We start from the raw sequence: 23874 nt of genomic DNA on the forward strand, positions 1-23874 counted from the left end.
CAACAAGGCCCTTTCCTGTTTCAGCATGACAATTCCCCATGCACAAAGCGAGTTCCATACAAAAATGGTTTGTCGAGATCGGTGTGGAAGAACTTGACAAGCCTGCACAGAGCCCAGACCTCAACCCCATCGAACACCTTTGGGATGAATTGGAACGCCGACTTTGAGCCAACGTCAGTGCACAATCGCCCAACATCAGTGACAACCTTATTAATGCTCTTGGATGTTCTTCAACCAAAATCTCATAGGAGAGGTCCTTCTGTACAGATCCTGGATCAGGTCATGTTTGTCCTGATTTTTCTATGTCTAAAAGTGACCATCAACTTTTCTTTCCTCAGAAATGTTTTTCTCTTATAATCTTATTGAGGGTGATAACAGTAGAAAAGTAACGGGCTTGTGTTACGCTCTATACAATATTGACCCCGTTTCTATTGCAGTGCCTTGCCTCCTGTACCTACTGAAACATATCCTGGTAGAGTAAGTATCCAGTGTCCACAAATAAATATTTATGTGTCATTAACTTCTTATGGCTGCAGGGGCAGTATTGAGTAGCTTGGATGAAAGGTGCACAGAGCTGCCCAGAGTAAACGGCCTGCTCCTCAGTCATAGTTGCTAATATATGCATAGTATTATTGGTATTTGATAGAAAACACTCTGAAGTTTCTAAAACTGTTTGAATGATGTCTGTGAGTATAACAGAACTCATATGGCAGGCAAAAACCTGAGAAAAAAATCCAAAACAGGAAGTGGGAATTCTGAGGCTGAGATCCTATTGAAATCACAGCGAGATATGGATGAGTTTGCACTTCCTACGGCTTCTACTAGATGTCAACAGTCTGAAGAACCTTGTCTGGTGCCTCTACTGTGAAGGGGGGGCGAATGAGAGGGGAATTACTCAGGTCTGCCATAACCTGACCATGCTTTGACCATGCGCGTTGAGAGGGAGCTGAGAGGGAGCTCTGTTCCATCGCTCATCTGAAGTCAATGTAATTCTCCGGTTGGAACGTTATTCAAGATTTATGTTAAAAACATTCTAAAGATTGATTCAATACATCGTTTGACAAGTTTCTACTGACTGTTAAGGAACTTTTGGACATTTCGTCAGCTTTTAGTGAACGCGCTTCCTGGCGCTGGATTTGTTTACCAAACACGCTACAAAAATAGCTATTTGGACATAAATGATGGACATTACTGAACAAAACGAACATTTCTTGTGGAAGTGGGAGTCCTGGGAGTGTATTCCGACGAAGATCAGCAAAGGTAAGTGAAGATTTATAATGCTTTTTATGAGTTTTGTTGACTGCACAATTTGGCGGGTAACTGAATGGCTTGCTTTTGTGGCTGAACGCTGTTTTCAGATTATTGAATATTGTGTTTTTGCCGTAAAGCTTTTTGAAATCTGACACAGCGGTTGCATTAAGAACAAGTGTATCTTTAATTCTATGTAAAACATGTATCTTTCATCAAAGTTTATGATGAGTATTTCTGTTATTTGACGTGGCTCTCTGCAATTTCTCCGGATATTTTGGAAGCATTTCTGAACATGGCGTCAATGTAAACTGAGGTTTTTGGATATAAATATGAACTTTATCGAACAAGACATATATGTATTGTGTAACATGAAGCCCTATGAGTGTCATCTGATGAAGATCATCAAAGGTTAGTGATTCATTGTATCTCTATTTGTGCTTCAACAATAAACAGCTGTCTCTGATTGGGAACCCACTCAGGCCACCATAAACCTACAACCCCTAGACAATACAAAATCCCCATAGATAACAAAAAACCCTAGACATGGCAAAAACCCCTAGACAATACAAAAACTAAACAAACCACCCCTTGTCACACCCTGCCCTAACCAAATAATAAAGAAAGCAAATATAACTAAAGTCAGGTGGGATTAACAACAAGATTACCTTTAAAATGGTATTAGATACATGTATGTTTGAGGAATTTTAATTATGAGATTTCTGTTGTTTGAATTTGGCGCCCTGCACTTTCACTGGCTGTTGTCATATCATCCCGTTAACGGGATTGCAGCCATAAGAAGTTTTAAGTTGGGGGTACTGAATGATGTTTGAGGTTAGTGCTTTTATACTATTAACATCAAAAAGCCTACGTTTTAGTACAAGGTAAAGTATTCACACGCCACAGTAAGACATTATCCCATTACGCTACCTTTTCATGCTTTTTTTATTAAACGAATGCAAGCTTTGCTTTTATACTCAGTTTTTTCTTGTAGTAATTTGGTGCATGCCTGTGCAATTGGCATGCCGAATACCGGAATGTCCACCAGAGCTGTTACCAGAGAATTGAATGTTCATTTCTTTACCATAAGCCACTTCCAACATCGTTTTAGAGAATTTTACAGTATGTCCAACCGGTATCACAACCGCAGACCACGTGTAACCACGCCAGCCCAGGACCTCCACATACGGCTTCTTCACCTGCGGGATGGTCTGAGACCAGCCGTTCGGACAGCTGATGGAACTGTGGGTTTCCACAACCCAAGAATTTCTGCACAAACTATAAGAAACCATCTCAGGGAAGCTCATCTGCATGCTTGTCATCCTCACCAGGGTCTTGATTTGACTGCAGTTCGGCGTCGTAACCGACTTCGGTGGGCAAACGCTCACATTCGATGGCCACTGGCACACTGGAGTAGTGTGCTCTTCACGGATGAATCCCATTTGGCTTTGTGTGGGATAGCGGTTTGCTGATGTCAGCATTGTGAACAGAGTGCCCCATCGTGGCCGTGGGGTTACGGTATGGGCAGACATAAGCTATGGACATCAAACACAGTTGCATTTTATCGATGGCAATTTGAATGCATGTTGAGATCCTGAAGCCCATTGTCGTGCCATTCCTTCGCTGCCATCCCCTCATGTTTTAGCATGATAATGCATGGCCCCATGGCACAAGGATCTGTACACAACTCCTGGAAGCTGACATGTCACCAGACATGTCATCCATTGAGCATGTTTGGGATGCTCTGGATCAATGTTTACAACAGCGTGGTCCAGTTCCCGCCAATATCCAGCAACTTCGCACGAGGCAAATGGTGGTCACACCAGATACTGATTGGTTTTCTGATCCACGCCCATACTTTATTTTAAGGCTCTGTGACCTAAAGATGCATATCTGTATTCCCAGTTATGTGAAATCCATAGACTATGGCCTAATTCATTTATTTCATTTTACTTTCACCCTCGTGCACCTTGTGCAGCCCCTTGACAACGTTTTACTTTTTACTTGTGCATTGATGCTAGCATGCACTACTGAGGTTCTGTTTACATGTGCGTTTGGGGTTAAACCATTTACTACATGCAGTTCATAACTAGTTTACTGTTTATTAACAAAACAATTAGTTTTCTTGGCTATAGTTTGTGTGGTCTTGGTTGATCTTCGAGGAAATGTAACGTAGCTAACTGCAGTGTTTGTCCTGTCTGAAATATGGTAACCTCATCTTACCCTAGCTTGGTCTGTGCGATGCAAATTAACGTGAGTAGCATGGTAGTTTCCCAAAGTTTTAGGGTTTTAAACTAAACGTAACTAACTAGTTATGTTTTGTGTAAGAAAGTATGATCTATTGCGGTGCATGAACTGGCCATACACGTTAGCTAACGTTACAATCTTATGTTTGCTAAGGTTACTTTGCTAGCTACAGTTAATTGCCTATCATAGCAGCCAAGGACGTTCGCTATCTGTACATATTTGTTTGTGCTCTGATGACACGCATGTGTCTAATGCAGCAGTTTACACATGATGACTTCAGCCTTATGTGAAAATCCTTACTAGGCTAAATATAGTTAGCTAGCCAGCTAGCTTTCCTCGCTTGTTGGTTAGCTACTTAGCCAATGTTAGCTCTCATCTGACTGGTATAATACTACCTAGCTAATCAAAACAAAACCACATTCATTGGCTAGTTAACTTTATTTGCTTGTTCATTAGCTAGCTCTCTTTCAGCTGACTGGTGTTAGCTAGCTACAGAGGCTAGCTGCTGGATTTTGTAAAAGCAAGCTAACTTTAGCTATGTAACGTTAGCTAATTATCTATCTAGCTAATCAAAATATCTGTTTGCATTTACTGATTAACCTCATCTTGTTCACATACACTTCTTATGACTGGCAGAATGGTGCAAGCAGCTGTCTTGTTGCCAAGCAACCAACCCGGTATTAAAGAACTCTGAACTCGGGCTACAAAATATGTTAGCATTGTCAGAAATGCTACAAAAAGGTAGCACATCCTTGTTTCTTAACGGGTGGAAATGTGTACGTGAGAGCGATAAATTACACATTTAATAAAAACTGTTGCACCTGCAAATTTTGTCAATCTGGCATTTTTTAAGTCCAATGGTCACTTTATGGACGCTATAGTCTCGTTTTAATCCAACATCTACAATTTGAGCTAGGTCGGTGCAAGAAATATTGCTAACTATCCTGTTCAAAAATCCTGTATGTGGTTCTCGGTACCGGCCGGATGGCTCATGAAGAGAGGTCGGGTGTGTGTTGTGTACCTACAGTCAAGTTGATTTGCGAATTGTCATTGAGATTGGCATCATATTAGTTTAGATATGGGGGAGATTTGAATTGAACATTGAGCTTCAATCAATGCCTATATATTGTGGTGGCTATCGCCCCACAATAATTAAACATTTCTGCAGAATACAAAGCTCTAAATCACTCAAACACACCTCTCTCTGTCTCCCTCTCTCTCTCTTTCCTTTTCCCTGTCACTCACTCAACTCAACACACAGCTTCAAGCAATCTTGGCAGCAATTGTTTGGTTTATTTCTCCAAATTGCACAGTGAGGATGAAATAGAGCAAAGGAGGGGGAGGAGGAGACAGAACGAGAAACAGAGAACTGTAAACAATTTTGTATTTGAAGATGTTGAAACATGGTGGCATTCTACAGGTATTCTCACCATGGACAATTTGTAAGGACATTTGGACAAATGTGGTTGTGCCTAGTTTGGCAAAGCAATGTAAAAAAAAAAGAAGATATATTTCAAAAGCACCAATGATTTGTCCAATTCCTCATGACATTTACTTGTTACTGAGACTTCGCAGACATACTTAATGTACAGTAGCCCTTCATTTTAGAATAAATTACCACATATACCAGTAAAGCTTTCCCAAGCATAAAGGAAATGAAAAGCTATTTGCCTTTCAAAATGATGAATCTAAAATCACCTGTTTCTGCATAATTTTTCAGTGCATTTCAGATAATGACATTTCCATTCTGTCAACACATTATTCGGCACATCAGGGGGCCGCAATATCAAAAGAAGTCTAATTAGCTAATTTGTCATATTATTGTTTTTTGTCTTTCGTCCGACTTTCTACATGCATGTTTGATGGAATAATTGCCCATTTTAGGTACATAATGAACATGAAATCATTTCTGACTTCGCTAGTACAATAAGCAGCATTGACACTTGGGTGTATATGCAGCCCACCCTTTTGATATGCATTCACAAGTGATATAGAGTGCTTCTGTGAGGTGGTTTCTAAACGTGGGAGAGTGGCCTGGTTCGAATGCATGCTGGAGAGCATTGATGGAAGGAGATAGTCAAATGTTGTGTAAACAAGACAAGAATCTCTGAAGTAAAATGTTTTTACCTGTTGTAAAATGTTTTTACCTGTTGTAAAATGTTTTTACCTGTAGTAAAATGTGCACCATTATCGCTTTGCATCACACGCACAATACCCCAAATCATCTGACTGTGTGCTTTATGATTTCATTCTGTGATTTATTGATTGAAGTGTCCTCACACCTCGATGTAAACCAGTAGCATTCTGAATAGCTAGGGGTACAGTTTTATTTTTCCCAACCTCAATCTAGTAATGTGTTTTACCACATCGGGTAAAAATAGGAATACAGCTGTGACAGTTTGATTGCCCTGTGGTTAAAGTGGTTTTATGCATGGGTACACTCTGATGTAGCAGTCCTCCGAAATACCCACTTGAAGACTTCTGGTTGAACAGTAAAGCTTGGGTAGCGCTGTACCTAACATATTAAGGACTTTTAGCATTGGTAATAAATATTTGAGTGGTTTTCACACTCTCAAACTTTTCTGGTCCAATTCCATTCAATTCAATGTAACACTAAATTATATATCCACTTAGGGGCAATTCAGTTCAAACTTGAACTACATTCCAAAAGAATAGACTGGCATATAAGAAGCCCAAAAACCTGTCAAACACTTCTCTTCCCTGTTCCTAAATTAAGTTTTACTATTGCAGAAAGAACATTGCTGAATTCTTTCACCTTCTGATACAATGCAAGACAATGAGTTTTTACAGAAGATTTGAAGACTAACAAAATAGGGGATATCATGCTCTACTGACTCTTTCAAAGCCAGTAACCCTCTTCCTGGAAGTGAACTGTGTGTCAAGCCTTGGCATAGACTGAGGTGGAGGCTCATGCCTCAGGGTCCTTAGCTGCCCTTTAGCGTTGGGAAAGTGATGAATTGCTGATTCAACCTTCTACTCCAGTAGCATGTCTAGGCCAGAGTAGCGGAGGTGGTTCAGTGGATTAAACTCACTGGCACATAATGAATAACCTGAGATCTAAAGAAGCATTATCCTAAAGAAGCATATTAGCTCCCCAAGGCCCAAGCTAATTCCTAAGCTTTAGCTCACTGGGATAACACAGTCTGGAGACTTTGTTATCTGGAGCGTATAACCCAGGTCTGATACCGACAGGTAGTTGGTCACTCCATAGTACATGAATGTGATTGCAGAGAACTGCAGAGGACTAGACACAAAGAAAAATGAGATAATTTGGAATCAAAATGTCCCTTATAAACATCAATTTTCAACAAATGGGCCATTCCCTGTCCCAAAAGCTATGCAATAAATCTGCAACATCCTCCTACAGCATCTGTCTTCATTTTGCCTTAATAAGAAAGGCTGGCTATGCCATCAAGTGATATGCCTATCATTATGTAGAATCTCAGAACAAGCCATATGAAGAGCAATAACAGACAAGAACATCTATAATGCACATGATAGTCAAGAACATCTATACTGAACATGGTAGACCAGAACATCTATACTGAACATTATAGACAAGAACATCTATACTGAACATTATAGACATGAACATATATACTGAACTAGATAGACAACAACATCTATACTTGATAGCTCCATTCCAACACACAGCATATTGATCCTAGAGTCCGAGAGTTGAAATGAGACCATGTCCCTCGATGTTGACGTTACCTAGGTTAATCTTTAAGTCTATTGTAATGGTAAAAAGTTTTGCGTGTTCGGGAAGCTCACCTGAATATGCTTTACAACGCTTTACAACATGTAACACTTTGCATCACTACCGATCTTCCTCCTGTTAACAGCGAATCACAACCCACTAGAAGTATAGTGTCTGGTCTGGTGTTTCTTCCATTACCCACTGCATCAATTCCCTCATACATGTTCCTGTGACTTTGCAAAAACATACTAGATGATCAGGGTCATAAACTGTACATCAGAGAAATGTGACTCTAAAAGGGATTGATTTCATTGCTGATAAACCTTGGGTGTATTTTCCCCTATTGTAAAAACTCTTATGACTCTGTTCTATTTTTCTCTCGCAAATCGTGGCAAACCATAATTCTGAGTTCATCTAAAGTAATATGGCACTGTGAGTACTGACTTTAATTTCTTTCAAGCCCCTGCTTTTCAGAGCAGTGGAGAGGTCTTTCGCTTAAATTAAGCAGTGTTGGAAACCGAAATGCAATGCCTTTGACACCGAAATTATGCCACACAATATTTCTTAATATAAGACCAAAAGCAAAAACTATCCATTTTTATTTGAGTAAGGTTTTGTTTCAAATGCAGGATTGACTATCACCATCATACATAAATCCTTGTGCTGTATGATTTCAAGACAAGAGCGTACATAAACATCTCTGTCTCTTCTCTGAGGTGTCTGTGTGCTGTTTTTATCTAATTGGATATACAGCAGATGAGCCTCCTAATCTGTCTGGAAGGGACAGAATGTTTAATCTGGACTCCCCGGAGTGTTAGTGCACTTTAGCATTGAACTGTTAGCCACTACAAGCCCTGCAGTGCACCACAAACTTTTTTTTAAATGGGACCTTGAGATATATGTACAGTGGTTCCTCCTTTAAAAGTTGCGTCATACTGCAGCACACCTTGCGGCACATAATTCTATGGCACGTTATTTAATTGTCAGCCATTTTTACCATTAATGCAAGTTAGTGCTAGTTTGACCACCAGAGGGCATCTTTGAGAAGCATTTGATCGTTTTCAATATTGGCATTACTAGAGAATTGAAAACCTTTTTTGTAAGAACATAGTATATGGGATTGATTTTAAGAAATTTTGCTTAATTAATTTGATTCATGTTATGGTGTTTCTATTCCAAGAAAAACTAAAAACTAAACCCACAGGGTTTCCTTTAGGATGGAAATGAAAATATGGTGCTGTACAACATGAAGGTTGGGAGTAGACTACAGTACTAAGAGCATTAAGAGGATTGGAGGATTTGAAATTAATATCTAAGGGGCAAAACATTTGCACACCCTAATTGTGGTGTAACCAATACCCAAATGGAGATTCTGTGAAAATAAAAATCTCATTAATTTATCAAGACCAGTCCCCATGCTTCTTTCATAGCAGCGCGAAACGATGCTGAAATAGTTATTGCTTATATCCTATTGCTTCTAACTTCAATATGCTTTTTAAATAAATAAGGATGTAATGGAAAATATGGCACTGTACAACGTGATGGTTGGGAGTAGACTACAGTACTGGGCTATTCAGCTAAAGAATCCCTGTGTTCTGCGGGCACGTGGGAGATTGGGGTCCCCGACGGGAGGAAGTAGTAGGCTGTCCTTGTAAATAAGAATTTGTTCTTAATCGACTTGCCTCATTAAATAAAGGTTACACTAAGAGCATAACATTTCTACACCCTAATTGTATAATTGTAGTCTAACCAATACCAAAATGGAGATTCAGTAAAAATAAAAATCTCATTGATTTATCAAGATCAGTCCCCATGCTTGTATCAGAGCAGCACGAAACGGTGCTAAAATAGTTGTAGGCTATTGCTTCTAACTTCAATATGCTCTTTAAATAAATAATACCTACACCACTTTTAACAGCACATTACTCAACACCAGTGAGACTCATGTCGCCTACGGTAGGCCTACAGTATATAAAAAAAAATTACGTGACTCTCAGCCAATAATTACATATACAGTGGGGCAAAAAAGTATTTAGTCAGCCACCAATTGTGCAAGTTCTCCCACTTAAAAAGATGAGAGAGGCCTGTAATTTTCATCATAGGTACACTTCAACTATGACAGACAAAATGAGAAAAAAAAATCCAGAAAAATATATCCAGAAAATAATTCTCCCCCTACCCTCCAGGTCATCTATAAGTCCATGCTAGTCTATAAGTCCAACTAGCATGGACTTATAGATGACCTGGAGCCAGTGGGTCTGGCGACGAATATGTAGCGAGGGCCAGCCGACTAGAGCATACAGGTCGCAGTGGTGGGTGGTATAAGTTGTTTTAGTAACAAAACGGATGGCACTATGATAAACTGCATCTAGTTTGCTGAGTAGAGTATTGGAAGCTATTTTGTAGATGACATCGCCGAAGTCGAGGATCGGTAGGACAGTCAGTTTTACGAGGGTAAGTTTGGCGGCGTGAGTGAAGGAGGCTTTGTTGCGAAATAGAAAGCCGATTCTTGATTTGATTTCGGATTGGAGATGTTTAATATGAGTCTGGAAAGAGAGTTTACAGTCTAGCCAGACACCTAGGTATTTATAGATGTCCACATATTCTAGGTCGGAACCGTCCAGGGTGGTGATGCTAGTCGGGTGGACGGGTGCAGGCAGCGAACGGTTGAAAAGCATGCATTTGGTTTTACTAGCGTGTAAGAGCAGTTGGAGGCCACGGAAGGAGTGTTGTATGGCATTGAAGCTCGTTTGGAGGTTAGATAGCACAGTGTCCAAGGAAGAGCCAGAAGTATACAGAATGGTGTCGTCTGCGTAGAGGTGGATCAGGGAATCGCCTGCAGCAAGAGCAACATCATTGATATATACAGAGAAAAGAGTCAGCCCGAGAATTGAACCCTGTGGTACCCCCATAGAGACTGCCAGAGGACCGGACAACATGCCCTCCGATTTGACACACTGAACTCTGTCTGCAAAGTAGTTGGTGAACCAGGCAAGGCAGTCATCAGAAAAACCGAGGCTACTGAGTCTGCCGATAAGAATATGGTGATTGACAGAGTCGAAAGCCTTGGCCAGGTCGATGAAGACGGCTGCACAGTACTGTCTTTTATCGATGGCGGTTATGATATAATTTAGTACCTTGAGCGTGGCTGAGGTGCACCCGTGACCGGCTCGGAAACCGGATTGCACAGCGGAGAAGGTACGGTGGGATTCGAGATGGTCAGTGATCTGTTTGTTAACTTGGCTTTCGAAGACCTTAGATAGGCAGGGCAGGATGGATATAGGTCTGTAACAGTTTGGGTCCAGGGTGTCTCCCCCTTTGAAGAGGGGGATGACCGCGGCAGCTTTCCAATCCTTGGGGATCTCAGACGATATGAAAGAGAGGTTGAACAGGCTGGTAATAGGGGTTGCGACAATGGCGGCGGATAGTTTCAGAAATAGAGGGTCTAGATTGTCAAGCCCAGCTGATTTGTATGGGTCCAGGTTTTGCAGCTCTTTCAGAACATCTGCTATCTGGATTTGGGTAAAGGAGAAGCTGGGGACGCTTGGGCGAGTAGCTGCGGGGGGGGGGGCGGAGCTGGTGGCCGAGGTTGGAGTAGCCAGGTGGAAGGCATGGCCAGCCGTTGAGAAATGCTTGTTGAAGTTTTCGATTATCATAGATTTATCGGTGGTGACTGTGTTACCTAGCCTCAGTGCAGTGGGCAGCTGGGAGGAGGTGCTCTTGTTCTCCAAGGACTTTACAGTGTCCCACAACTTGTTGGAGTTAGAGCTACAGGATCCCGTGCCCCCTGCCCTCGTACCTTGAACCTCAAACGCCCACCAATATTTTAGTGGATACAGTTGGAGAACTGCAAGGCAATCCCATTGTGCGCCACTAGGGAGCCATGACCAATATATATTGTCCTGCTAATAACAGGGTTAATAATATATCTGTGAGAATATCCGAGGGGCTTTTATATAATTCTTTGTTTAAAGAATTAAATTTGTTTAAAAAAAAAAAGTTTTACTTTTCAAATAATGCAAAATGAGTGAGAAAAAGGCCATTCTTGAACATGGGTGAGAAATTGTTACTAATTTGTAAATAAAGCCATTTTGTTATTTTGAATGATTTATTTCTGTTTTAAAAGGGAGAGAAACCAAAAACCTACAGTTATGTCCAGCACTGGTATTGAACCAGCATCTGTAGCAACACAGCTTGCACTGCGATACAGTGTCTTAGATTGCTGTGCCACTAAGGCACTGTACAATGTGACTGGTCGGGAGTAGGCTACAGTAATACAAAGACACAGTAGCGCCTTGGGACCCAAGTGTCACGTTCCTGACCGGTTTTCTGTTATTTTTTATTTGTTTGACGGTCAGGGCGTGAGTTTGGGTGGGTAGTCTATGTTATGTGTTTCTATGTTTGTTAATGGGTGACCTGATATGGTTCTCAATTAGAGGCAGGTGGTTTTCATTTCCTCTGATTGATAGCCATATTAAGGTAGGTGTTTTCACATTGATTGTTGTGGGTGGTTGTCTCCTGTGTCTGTGTTTGTCGCGCCACACGGGACTGTTTCGGTTTGTTTGTCAGTTCGTTCTTTTGTGTAGTCATTTTTCCTGTTCGTGAGTTCTTCGTTTTATGTAAGTTCGCATGTCCAGGTCTGTCTACTCCGTTTTGTTATTTTGTTAGTTATTCAAGTTAGTTCGTTTTTTGTCTTGTTAAATAAATTCATTATGTCCTATTCCAACGCTGCATTTTGGTCGAATCCTTGCTCCTCCTCTTCGGATGAAGAGGAGGAGGAAATCCGTTACACCAAGAGCACAATCAGTGCTCTAACTCCCCCTTGCGCTGGTCTGGAGAAATTAAGTAGTAACGCAGGGTACTGTACTGAATGACAAATCACCTCTAAGTCCCGCAGCATAATTGCAAAACTTTTAGTGGAGCAACCACTGTACATATAGGTAAGTTGCATCAAAACCGGCTTGAGGACAGACCCAGGGGTTCAATTTGCACCCAGTGCCCTTGAAAACAGGTCAGTATTTAATGAGGAGCTTTTTTTGGTGGCTGCGGGTATACAGGAGGGGACACACCCAGGGCCTCATGGGGAGGTTGCTGCATCGGTGCCAAGCCTAGTCATTAAAAAAGCTAGAGCTTCTGAGTTCTTACGGTACATAAACAGGCAAATCCCACTGTGTTGTCTCACTAGGATTGAAAGGCACACACACCTCATTAAGGGAGAAGGTCTCCAGGGAAAAGAAGCCATGATGGCTTCATGAGCATGTTTTTCTGAAGTACAGCAGGCCACCAGGGAATCCTCCACAGGGAAGAGTTTTGATGCCAGGCACACTGTGAAGGCCAATGGGATACTGTAGGTTGTGGTTGACAAAAAAAAAAAAATCCACATATTCTCTGATAATAAATTAAGAGAAAAGGACAACAGTAGAATATTCTTCAGAACCATTTCGGACAATCAGAGCCTTACAAGCGTGCCAACCCCCTTTCCAAAGTCGCCCGGTTCCGAGAGATACACGGCGAACCAAGGAATTGCACGTAAATACATTCATGATTTCTTACTCCAAGCAGCGGCAGTGTAAGAGTACTATTTACAATGACAGCCTACCCCAGCCAAACCGTAAACCGGACAACACTGGGCCAATTGTGTGCCGCCCTATGGGACTCCAAATCACAGCTGCTTGTGATACAGCCTGGAATCAAACCAGGGTCTGTAGTGATGCCTTTAGCACTGAGATGCAGTGCCTTAGACTACTGCACCACTCAGGAGCAACTATTTATTTTGTATTTTTGTACATTTAACCTTTTCTCAATATAGGGGGTGCTGTTTCAACATTAGCATTTATCGTCTCCAAATTAAACTGCCTCATACTCAATTCTTGCTCGTACAATATGCATATTATAGTTATTATTGGATAGAAAACACTCTCTAGTTTCTATAGCCGTTTGAATTATGTCTCTGAGTGAAACAGAACCCATTCTACAGCACTTTTCCTGATATGGAGTGAGATTTCAGACATTTTGGCCTCTGGTCCCAGGTCAGTTTTAAAGTCCCTGTAAATCCTATGAGGATACAAACACTGCCCATGCCTTCCTCTAGATGTCAGTAAGAGGTGACAATTTGAATGGAGTCGATTGCGCAATCAGGGCCAGTATAAAACAGAAAAGACCGGATGTACCGTTCTTTTCCCGCTGCGCCTCACGCAAGATGGACGTCGGACTCTCTCTCTTTCCAAGCGTTGGTTTAGCCACTTATATATCGCCGGTCATGTTTTTACTCGTTATAGGTGTTAAAAACATCATAAGGTAGTTAATTTAAACCGTTTTATAGCAATTTATATCCGTTTAGTGCGATTTTGAGGCATTGCTTTGTGATGCACATTGAAGCACCGGGCACGTTTCGGGGTCCCGGTCGAACGTTAGTTGGTGTTCCAAGATGGCTTAGCAGTTCAGACGTCATTTCTGTTTCGTATTGTCGTGTCCTGTATATATATATATTTACACCTTTCTTCGCATATCTTTTATATATTTTATTATCCAAGAACTCAACTACAAAAGCTTTCCTGCAAAAGCTTTCCTGCAACCCGCTTCACCAATTACAAAAAAGTATTATTTACCTCAAATCTGAAAATCCACCGTGGAAGCTAGCCAGGGGCTAATTCAGAAGCTAGCCAGAAAGCTAACCAGAAGCTATCCGATAGCTAGCCAGAAGCTAATCTGTAGCTGCCCAGAAATTAGCCGGTTTGCTGGCTAGCGTTGGTGTTTCAGCTGCCCACGTTTTGTGGTCATCAGCTATTCCTTTAGCTCGATAATCTACCGGCACTTTTGTGCAACGCGACTCGGACCGGACCATTCCGGGACTTTTTTTCTCTCAGTTTCCCCGGATTTCAGCCGCAGGCTCTGGACATTTGCACCTTGATTTCGCAGCTAGCTAGCTGCAAACCGTGTGACTATTGGCTTACGTCGATCCCGGAGCAAACTCAAATCATTCCGGAGCTAGCCAGCTGAGGAGTTCCATCAGCCATTCCTGGGCTACAGTCACCTATCCGGACCCGTTTTTTTTTGTTGTTGTTGCCGCAGATACGGAGCCCCACCGGGCCTTCACGACTGACTGCCGACGTTATCTGCCCGAGGGAGTTATCCAACTGGCACCTCCGTCCCGACGTTACCTGAACGCTCATCTGGGGCCCGCTAATCGTTAGCTGTCTTATCGGCTGCTATCTGAATAAGTATATCGGACAATTATCATTATTATTTATTTTATTTTTTTTTTTCTTGGGTCACTATATCTATTTTTGCCAATTTGGATTGATCCCCTCTACCACACGGAACCCCACTAACCTACCGACGGAAACGCACGAGGTATCTACAAATAGACCTCCATCCTATGCTATCTTGCTACCGATAGCCATCTACCCGGCCAGCTGTCTGGATCGCCGTGACCCCAACAAACCTCTACTCACTGGACCCTTATTGATCACTCGATTAAGCATGCCTCTCCTTAATGTAAATATGCCTTGTCCATTGCTGTTCTGGTTAGTGTTTATTGGCTTATTTCACTGTAGAGCCTCTAGCCCTGCTCACTATACCATATCCAACCTCTCAGTTCCACCACCCACATATGCGATGACATCACCTAGTTTCAATGATGTTTCTAGAGACAATATCTCTCTCATCATCACTCAATACCTAGGTTTACCTCCACTGTATTCACATCCTACCATACCTTTGTCTGTACATTATTCCTTTAAGCTATTTTATCGCCCCCAGAAACGTCCTTTTACTCTCTGCTCTAGAAGTTCTAGACGACCAATTCTCATAGCTTTTAGCCGTACCCTTATCCTACTCCTCCTCTGTTCCTCTGGTGATGTAGAGGTGAATCCAGGCCCTGCAGTACCTAGCTCCACTCCTATTCCCCAGGCGCTCTCTTTTGATGACTTCTGTAACCGTAATAGCCTTGGCTTCATGCATGTTAACATTAGAAGCCTCCTCCCTAAGTTTGTTTTGTTCACTGCTTTAGCACACTCTGCCAACCCGGATGTTTTAGCCGTGTCTGAATCCTGGCTTAGAAAGACCACCAAAAATTCTGACATTTTCATCCCCAACTACAAGATTTTCAGACAAGATAGAACGGCCAAAGGGGGCGGTGTTGCAATCTACTGCAAAGATTGCCTGCAGAGTTCTGTTTTACTATCCAGGTCTGTTCCCAAACAATTTGAACTTCTACTTTTAAAAATCCACCTCTCTAAAAACAAGTCTCTCACCGTTGCCGCCTGCTATAGACCACCCTCTGCCCCCAGCTGTGCTCTGGACACTATGTGAACTGATTGCCCCCCATCTATCTTCAGAGCTCGTGCTGCTAGGCGACCTAAATTTGAACATGCTTAACACCCCAGCCACCCTACAATCTAAGCTTGATGCCCTCAATCTCACACAGATTATCAATGAACCTACCAGGTACCACCCCAATTCCGTAAACACGGGTACCCTCATAGATATCATCCTAACAAACTTGCCCTCCAAATACACCTCTGCTGTTTTCAACCAAGATCTCAGCGATCACTGCCTCATTGCCTGCATCCGTAATGGGTCAGCGGTCAAACGACCTCCACTCATCACTGTCAAACGCTCCCTGAAACACTTCAGCGAGCAGGCCTTTCTAATCGACCTGGCCGAGGTATCCTGGAAGGATATTGATCTCATCCCGTCAGTAGAGGATGCCTGGACATTTTTTTTAAATGCCTTCCTCACCATCTTGAATAAGCATGCCCCATTCAAGAAATTTAGAACCAGGAACAGATATAGCCCTTGGTTCTCTCCTGACCTGACTGCCCTTAACCAACAGAAAAACATCCTATGGCGTACTGCATTAGCATCGAACAGCCCCCGTGATATGCAACTTTTCAGGGAAGCTAGAAACCAATATACACAGGCAGTTAGAAAAGCCAAGGCTAGCTTTTTCAAGCAGAAATTTGCTTCCTGCAACACAAATTCAAAAAAGTTCTGGGACACTGTAAAGTCCATGGAGAATAAGAACACCTCCTCCCAGCTTCCAACTGCTCTGAAGATAGGAAACACTGTCACCACCGACAAATCCACTATAATTGAGAATTTCAATAAGCATTTTTCTACGGCTGGCCATGCTTTCCACCTGGCTACCCCTACCCCGGACAACAGCACTCCCCTCCCCTCTGCTACTCGCCCAAGCCTTCCCCATTTCTCTTTCTCCCAAATACAGTCAGCTGATGTTCTAAAAGAGCTGCAAAATCTGGACCCTTGCAAATCAGCCGGGCTAGATAATCTGGACCCTTTCTTTCTAAAACTATCTGCTGAAATTGTTGCCACCCCTATTACTAGCCTTTTCAACCTCTCTTTCGTGTCGTCTGAGATTCCCAAAGATTGGAAAGCAGCTGCGGTTATCCCCCTCTTCAAAGGGGGGGACACTCTAGACCCAAACTGTTACAGACCTATATATATCTATCCTACCCTACCTTTCTAAGGTCTTCGAAACCAAGTCAACAAACAGATTACCGACCATTTCGAATCCCACCATACCTTCTCCGCTATGCAATCTGGTTTCAGAGCTGGTCATGGGTGCACCTCAGCCACGCTCAAGGTCATAAACGATATCTTAACCGCCATCGATAGGAAACAATACTGTGCAGCCGTATTCATTGACCTGGCCAAGGCTTTTGACTCTGTCAATCACCACATCCTCATCGGTAGACTCGACAGCCTTGGTTTCTCTAATGATTGCCTCGCCTGGTTCACCAACTACTTCTCTGATCGAGTTCAGTGTGTCAAATCGGAGGGTCTGTTGTCCGGGCCTCTGGCAGTCTCCATGGGGGTGCCACAGGGTTCAATTCTTGGACCGACTCTCTTCTCTGTATACATCAATGATGTCGCTCTTGCTGCTGGTGATTCTCTGATCCACCTCTACGCAGACGACACTATTCTGTATACTTCTGGCCCTTCTTTTGACACTGTGTTAACAACCCTCCAGGCGAGCTTCAATTCCATACAACTCTCCTTCCGTGGCCTCCAATTGCTCTTAAATACAAGTAAAACTAAATGCATGCTCTTCAACCGATCGCTGCCTGCACCTGCCCGCCTGTCCAACATCACTACTCTGGACGGCTCTGACTTAGAATATGTGGACAACTACAAATACCTAGGTGTCTGGTTAGACTGTAAACTCTCCTTCCAGACTCACATCAAACATCTCCAATCCAAAGTTAAATCTAGAATTGGCTTCCTATTCCGCAACAAAGCATCCTTCACTCATGCTGCCAAACATACCCTTGTAAAACTGACCATCCTACCAATCCTCGACTTCGGTGATGTCATTTACAAAATAGCCTCCAAAACCCTACTCAATAAATTGGATGCAGTCTATCACAGTGCCATCCGTTTTGTCACCAAAGCCCCATATACTACCCACCACTGCGACCTGTACACTCTCGTTGGCTGGCCCTCGCTTCATACTCGTCGCCAAACCCACTGGTTCCAGGTCATCTACAAGACCCTGCTAGGTAAAGTCCCCCCTTATCTCAGCTCGCTGGTCACCATAGCAACACCTACCTGTAGCACGCGCTCCAGCAGGTATATCTCTCTGGTCACCCCCAAAACCAATTCTTCCTTTGGCCGCCTCTCCTTCCAGTTCTCTGCTGCCAATGACTGGAACGAACTACAAAAATCTCTGAAACTGGAAACACTTATCTCCCTCACTAGCTTTAAGCACCAGCTGTCAGAGCAGCTCATAGATTACTGCACCTGTACATAGCCCATCTATAATTTAGCCCAAACAACTACCTCTTTACCTACTGTATTTATTTATTTATTTTGCTCCTTTGCACCCCATTATTTCTGTCTCTACTTTGCGCTTTCTTCCACTGCAAACCAACCATTCCAGTGTTTTTAGTTTTATTTTACTTGCTGTGTTGTATTTACTTCGCCACCATGGCCTTTTTATATTTTTATTTATTTATACATATATTTGTTTGCCTTCACCTCCCTTATCTCACCTCACTTGCTCACATTGTATATAGACTTATTTTTTTTCACTGTATCATTGACTATATGTTTGTTTTACTCCATGTGTAACTATGTGTTGTTGTATGTGTCGAACTGCTTTGCTTTATCTTGGCCAGGTCGCAATTGTAAATGAGAACGTGTTCTCAATTTGCCTACCTGGTTAAATAAAGGTTAAATAAATAAAAAATAAAAAAAATAGTGGGCATTTCGACGGACAAGAGGACAGCTTTCGACCAAAAGAAGATTAGACCCAAGAAAGGATACATTGCCCAAAATACTGATGGAAGAACAGCTCACAGTAAGAACTATTTATAATGATAAATCGCTGTTCTGTTGAAAATTTTTAAACGCATATGTCGCCATTTTGTTATGTGTAGCTTCGCTTGGCGGACCCGGTATTGCACAGTAAGGATAATTTTACAAATGTAAGTCAGCGATTGCATTAAGAACTAATTTGTCTTTCGATTCCTGTCAACCCTGTATTTTTTAGTCAAGTTTATGATTAGCTATCGATTAGACTAGATCACTCTCAAATATAGCGCCCGACATTTTCAGGGCAGTTTTGCTAGTATTCTCATTGTATAACCACGTTTTTTTGTGGCTAAATATGCACATTTTCGAACAAACTCTATATGTATTTTGTAATATGATGTTACAGGAGTGTCATCGGAAGAATTCTGAGAAGGTTAGTGAAAAAATTAATATATTTTGGTGATCATAACGTTATCGCTCCCCTTGCCTTTGATTCATGCTGGGGTAACGTTTGCACATGTGGTATGCTAATATAACGATTTATTGTGTTTTCGCTGTAAAACGCTTAGAAAATCTGAAATATTGTCTGAATTCACAAGATCTGTGTCTTTCCATTGCTATGCTTTGTCTATTTTTATGAAATGTTTTATGATGAGTAAATTGGTAATACACGTTGCTCTCTGTATTTATTCTAGTCGAGTTGTGATGGTGGGTGCAATTGTAAACTATGATTTCTACCTAAAATATGCACATTTTTCTAACAAAAACTATCCTATACAATAAATATGTTATCAGACTGTCATCTGATGAGGTTTTTTCTTGGTTAGTGGCTATCAATATCTTTATTTGGCCGAATTGGTGATAGCTACTGGTGGAGAGAAAAAATGGTGGACAAAGAAAAATGGTGTCTTTTGCTAACGTGGTTAGCTAATAGATTTACATATTGTGTCTTCCCTGTAAAACATTTTAAAAATCAGAAATGATTGCTGGATTCACAAGAAGTGGATCTTTCATCTGGTATCTTGGACTTGTGATTGAATGATATTTAGATGCTACTATTTACTTGTGACGCTATGCTAGCTATGCTATTCAGCTTTTTTACTGGTGGGGGATGGGGGGTGCTCCCGGATCCGGGTTTCTGACTCGTTAGAAGTTAACCTTTATTTAACTAGACAAGGCACTTACAAACAAATTCTTATTTACAATGACGGCTTACCCCAGACAACGCTGAGCCAATTGTGCACCACCCTATTTATTTATTTTTTATTTCACCTTTATTTAACCAGGTAAGCTAGTTAAGAACAAGTTCTCATTTACAACTGCGACCTGGCCAAGATAAAGCAAAGCAGTATGACACAAACAACAACACAGAGTTAAACATGGAATAAACAAGAATACAGTCAATAGCACAATAGGAAAAAAAGAAGGTCTATATACAGTATGTGCAAATGGCGTGAGGAGGTAAGGCAATAAATAGGCCACAGTAGTGAAGTAATTACAATTTAGCAAATGAACACTGGAGTGACAGATGAGCAGATGGTGGTGTGCAAGTAGAAATACAGGTGTGCAAAACAGCAGAAAAGTAAATAAAAACAATATGGGGATGAGGTAGGTAGATTGGGTGGGCTATTTACAGATGGGCTATGTACAGCTGCAGCGATCGGTTAGCTGCTCAGATAGCTGATGTTTAAAGTTAGTGAGGGAAATATAAGTCTCCAACTTCAGCAATTTTTGCAATTCGTTCCAGTCATTGGCAGCAGAGAACTGGAAGGAAAGGCGTCCAAATGAGGTGTTGTTATCGTGACCAGTGAGCTGAGATAAAGCGGAGCTTTACCTAGCATAGACGTATAGATGACCTGGAGCCAGTGGGTCTGGTGACGAAAATGTAGCGAGGGCCAGCCAACTAGAGCATACAGGTCGCAGTGGTGGGTGGTATAAGGGGCTTTGGTGACAAAACGGATGGCACTGTGATAGACTGCATCCAGTTTGCTGAGTAGAGTGTTGGAAGCTATTTTGTAAAGTACATCGCCGAAGTCGAGGATCGGTAGGATAGTCAGTTTTACGAGGGTATGTTTGGCAGCATGAGTGAAGGAGGCTTTGTTGCAAAATAGGAATCCGATTCTAGATTTGATTTTGGATTGGAGATGTTTAATATGAGTCTGGAAGGAGAGTTTACAGTCTAGCCAGACACCTAGGTATTTGTAGTTGTCAACATATTCTAAGTCAGAACCGTCCAGAGTAGTGATGCTAGTCGGGCGGGCGGGTGCGAGTAGCGAATGGTTGAAAAGCATGCATTTGGTTTTACTAGCGTTTAAGATCAGTTGGAGGCCACGGAAGGAGTGTTGTTTTTGCATTGAAGCTCGTTTGGAGGTTAGTTAACACAGGTTCCAAAGAAGAGCCAGATGTTTACAGAATGGTGTCGTCTGCGTAGAGGTGGATCAGGGAATCACCCGCAGCAAGAGCGACATCGTTGAAATATACAGAGAAAAGAGTCGGCCCGAGAATTGAACCCTGTGGTACCTACATAGAGACTGCCATAGGTCCGGACAACAGGCCCTCCGATTTGACACACTGAACTCTGTCTGAGAAGTAGTTGGTGAGCCAGGAGACGCAGTCATTTGAGAAACCAAGGCTGTTGAGTCTGCCGATAAGAATACGGTGATTGACAGAGAAAGCCTTGGCCAGGTCGATGAAGACAGCTGCACAGTACTGTCTTTTATCGATGGCGGTTATGATATCGTTTAGTACCTTGAGCGTGGCTGAGGTGCACCCGTGACCAGCTCGAAAACCAGATTGCAGAGCGGAGAAGGTACGGTGGGATTCGAAATGGTCAGTGATCTGCTTATTAAACAGGCTTTCGAAGACTTTAGAAAACCAGGGCAGGATGGATATAGGTCTATAACAGTTTGAGGCTAGAGTGTCTACCCCTTTGAAGGGGGGGATGACCGCGGCAGATTTCCAATCTTTAGGGATCTCAGACGATACGAAAGAGATGTTAAACAGACTGGTAATAGGGGTTGCAACAAAGGCGGCGGATAATTTTAGAACGAGAGAGTCCAGATTGTCTAGCCCAGCTGATTTGTTCAGGTCCAGGAGTTGCTGGGGAGGCTTGGGCAAGTAGCTGACTCCCAATCACAGTAAGATGTGATACAGCCTGGATTCAAACAAGGGACTCTTGCATTGCAATGCAGTGACTTAGACCACTGCGCCACTCGGGAGCCAAGGTGAGAATAGTTTCTAAATGTACCAACATTAAGTGTCTTTGTCCCTCTCTCACTCTCACCCTCTCCATGTCTTTTGTAACAAGCAGCCATATTGTTGTCAGTCCGCTAGGGACCTGTTTTTAATGTATTTAGTGTGTATGTTTATCCTGTTTCACCATTTAGTTAGCTAGTTATGTAAGAAATGCTGTCTTCATTGACCTTAACACATAGCTATAATACTGTTATAATGCCTTCCTTATTAAAGCAGACTTTGTTGCAAACATCTGGCTACACCCCACAGTTAAACACGTTCTGCCCGTAACAGATACTAACCTCACTCCCACACGCAGGGGAGGATGGCTGACTCAGACCTTTTATGACCACTGATAAGGCAGGAATGTCATTATACGAGCACGCACACGCACATGCACACACACACACACACACACACACACCCTTGTTTCAGGCTGGGTTTCCAAGAACAAAGAACAGTGCCAAGAACCAATGAGGCATTGATACCAGCGTGGAGGGGACGGGCCTCCACTTACAACGACCAATCAGGAGCACGAACTACCAGAATCTACCTACGTCATTCACTGTATAAAATATACTGCACAATATGTTTCGGGACTCGCTCCTGATAGTTCCTTCTGAGCTAAAATGAACGAAGCCGTGCACGCTTTGCTCAGATATCTTTACATCCGAATAAACTGTCTTTCTATATACCGATCCACCCTGTCCAGCGTCTTGACTTGGTCTCATTCCTCTAGTAACGAATCATCAACAGTTAATAAATAATTAAACCAATTTGTGTAGTACTGAATCATAAGTAAGGCTCAGGTTTTTGCAGATGAGGGAGATTACAACTGTTGGGAATGATGATATGATACGAGGTTATGATTAATAAGTTGACTGTTTATAGATGTGATAGGTAAAAACTTTTAGAGATTAATTTGGGAGATGGTAAATCTTTAAAGAACCGCTCTCGCGGTGCCCCAGATCCTAATGAGTTAATTGTTACATGATTAATTTAATCGGGTGACAATTAAACATATTTAGGTAATTAGATAAATAACAGTCTTCAGATTTAATGTTAAAAGTTAAGTCACGACACTTGGTTGCTGAATGGAACATATGGATATTCAAACAAAGACTAAGTAATCAAGATTACTTACCATTGTCGTGTCTTTGCTATCGTTAAATTGAAGATTTATAGTTTTTATCAAAGATTCCTGTAATTAGGGATTACGCGATCACTTGAGTAATAACGTAACTAATTAACTATGAATTCGAGGGCACCAGGGAAAGTTATTAGATTACAAAGTTATAATTTCCCAATATAACCTTTCAGATATTTTCATATCTGATCAATAGTCTTCTAATTAATGATTTATTTACTTTACCTCACGTTAGTCTCATTCCAAACGTCGTAAATTGTTGATTATCTGCACGAACCCAGTCTTCACTATGAGTCATCCATACATCAATTGTCTTAAATAATTTATTTATTACTAACTAATTAATTCACAGAAATGCACAAACAAACAAACAAACTTAAAAAGGGTTACATGAAATGGGAGAAATATGCCCTAGTGGCTGAACCGGCATGGCGGCTTGTTAGACAAAAGGGAGAATGGGGGGTCGATTCAGAAGTCACTACAGAGTATACTCTTTATAACAATTGACATGCTAATCCTTACACATGAACGCTCACTCATTCGGGAACAATTGCAATCAATATATATATAGTTACGCTCGGTGTGTGTCGTCTTGATCGTTGGAGAGAAGTTAGTTTCTGTTGGAGTGAAGTTAGTTTCTGTTGGAGTTCCTTCTGTCTCGGTTATTGTGGATAGTTCAGAGTGACATTCGTTATAGAATGATGTTTCGGCGGTTGTCTTTCTTCGCGTTCAATGATACCGAATTCCTAGCTGCAGACTAGTAGTCAATATCAAAACTGGTTATTATTCGTCTAAGAGTTTAACCACGTGGTATGGTTAAAGATTCAGCACTGTTACTTAACCTTCGTTCTCCCCATGGAGAGAAAACATGGTCCAATGGTAATTTCTCAGAGTTGACTTTTATTCAGATAGCAGGAAGGGGCTGTCCTTGGATGTCTGACCCAACTGGCTCAGGGGCGGGTCCTCGGGTTTAGTTCAAATCAAAAAGGGATTTGTATTT

At 41.9% G+C, this 23874-nt stretch overlaps 1 protein-coding gene and 1 long non-coding RNA gene across 4 annotated transcripts in view; one reads left to right on the forward strand and one right to left on the reverse strand.

The window, feature by feature from the left end:
* LOC139574467 (uncharacterized) overlaps positions 1 to 23874 on the forward strand; it is a 436827-nt gene that overhangs the window by 296823 nt on the left and 116130 nt on the right. The gene's annotated exons all lie outside the window — the stretch shown is intronic.
* Positions 1 to 23874, reverse strand: part of fstl5 (follistatin-like 5) — a 227331-nt gene that overhangs the window by 114454 nt on the left and 89003 nt on the right. The window lies entirely within an intron of this gene.

Source organism: Salvelinus alpinus, chromosome 4 (genome assembly GCF_045679555.1).
Source record: "Salvelinus alpinus chromosome 4, SLU_Salpinus.1, whole genome shotgun sequence".
Classification (NCBI taxonomy): Eukaryota; Metazoa; Chordata; class Actinopteri; order Salmoniformes; family Salmonidae; genus Salvelinus; species Salvelinus alpinus.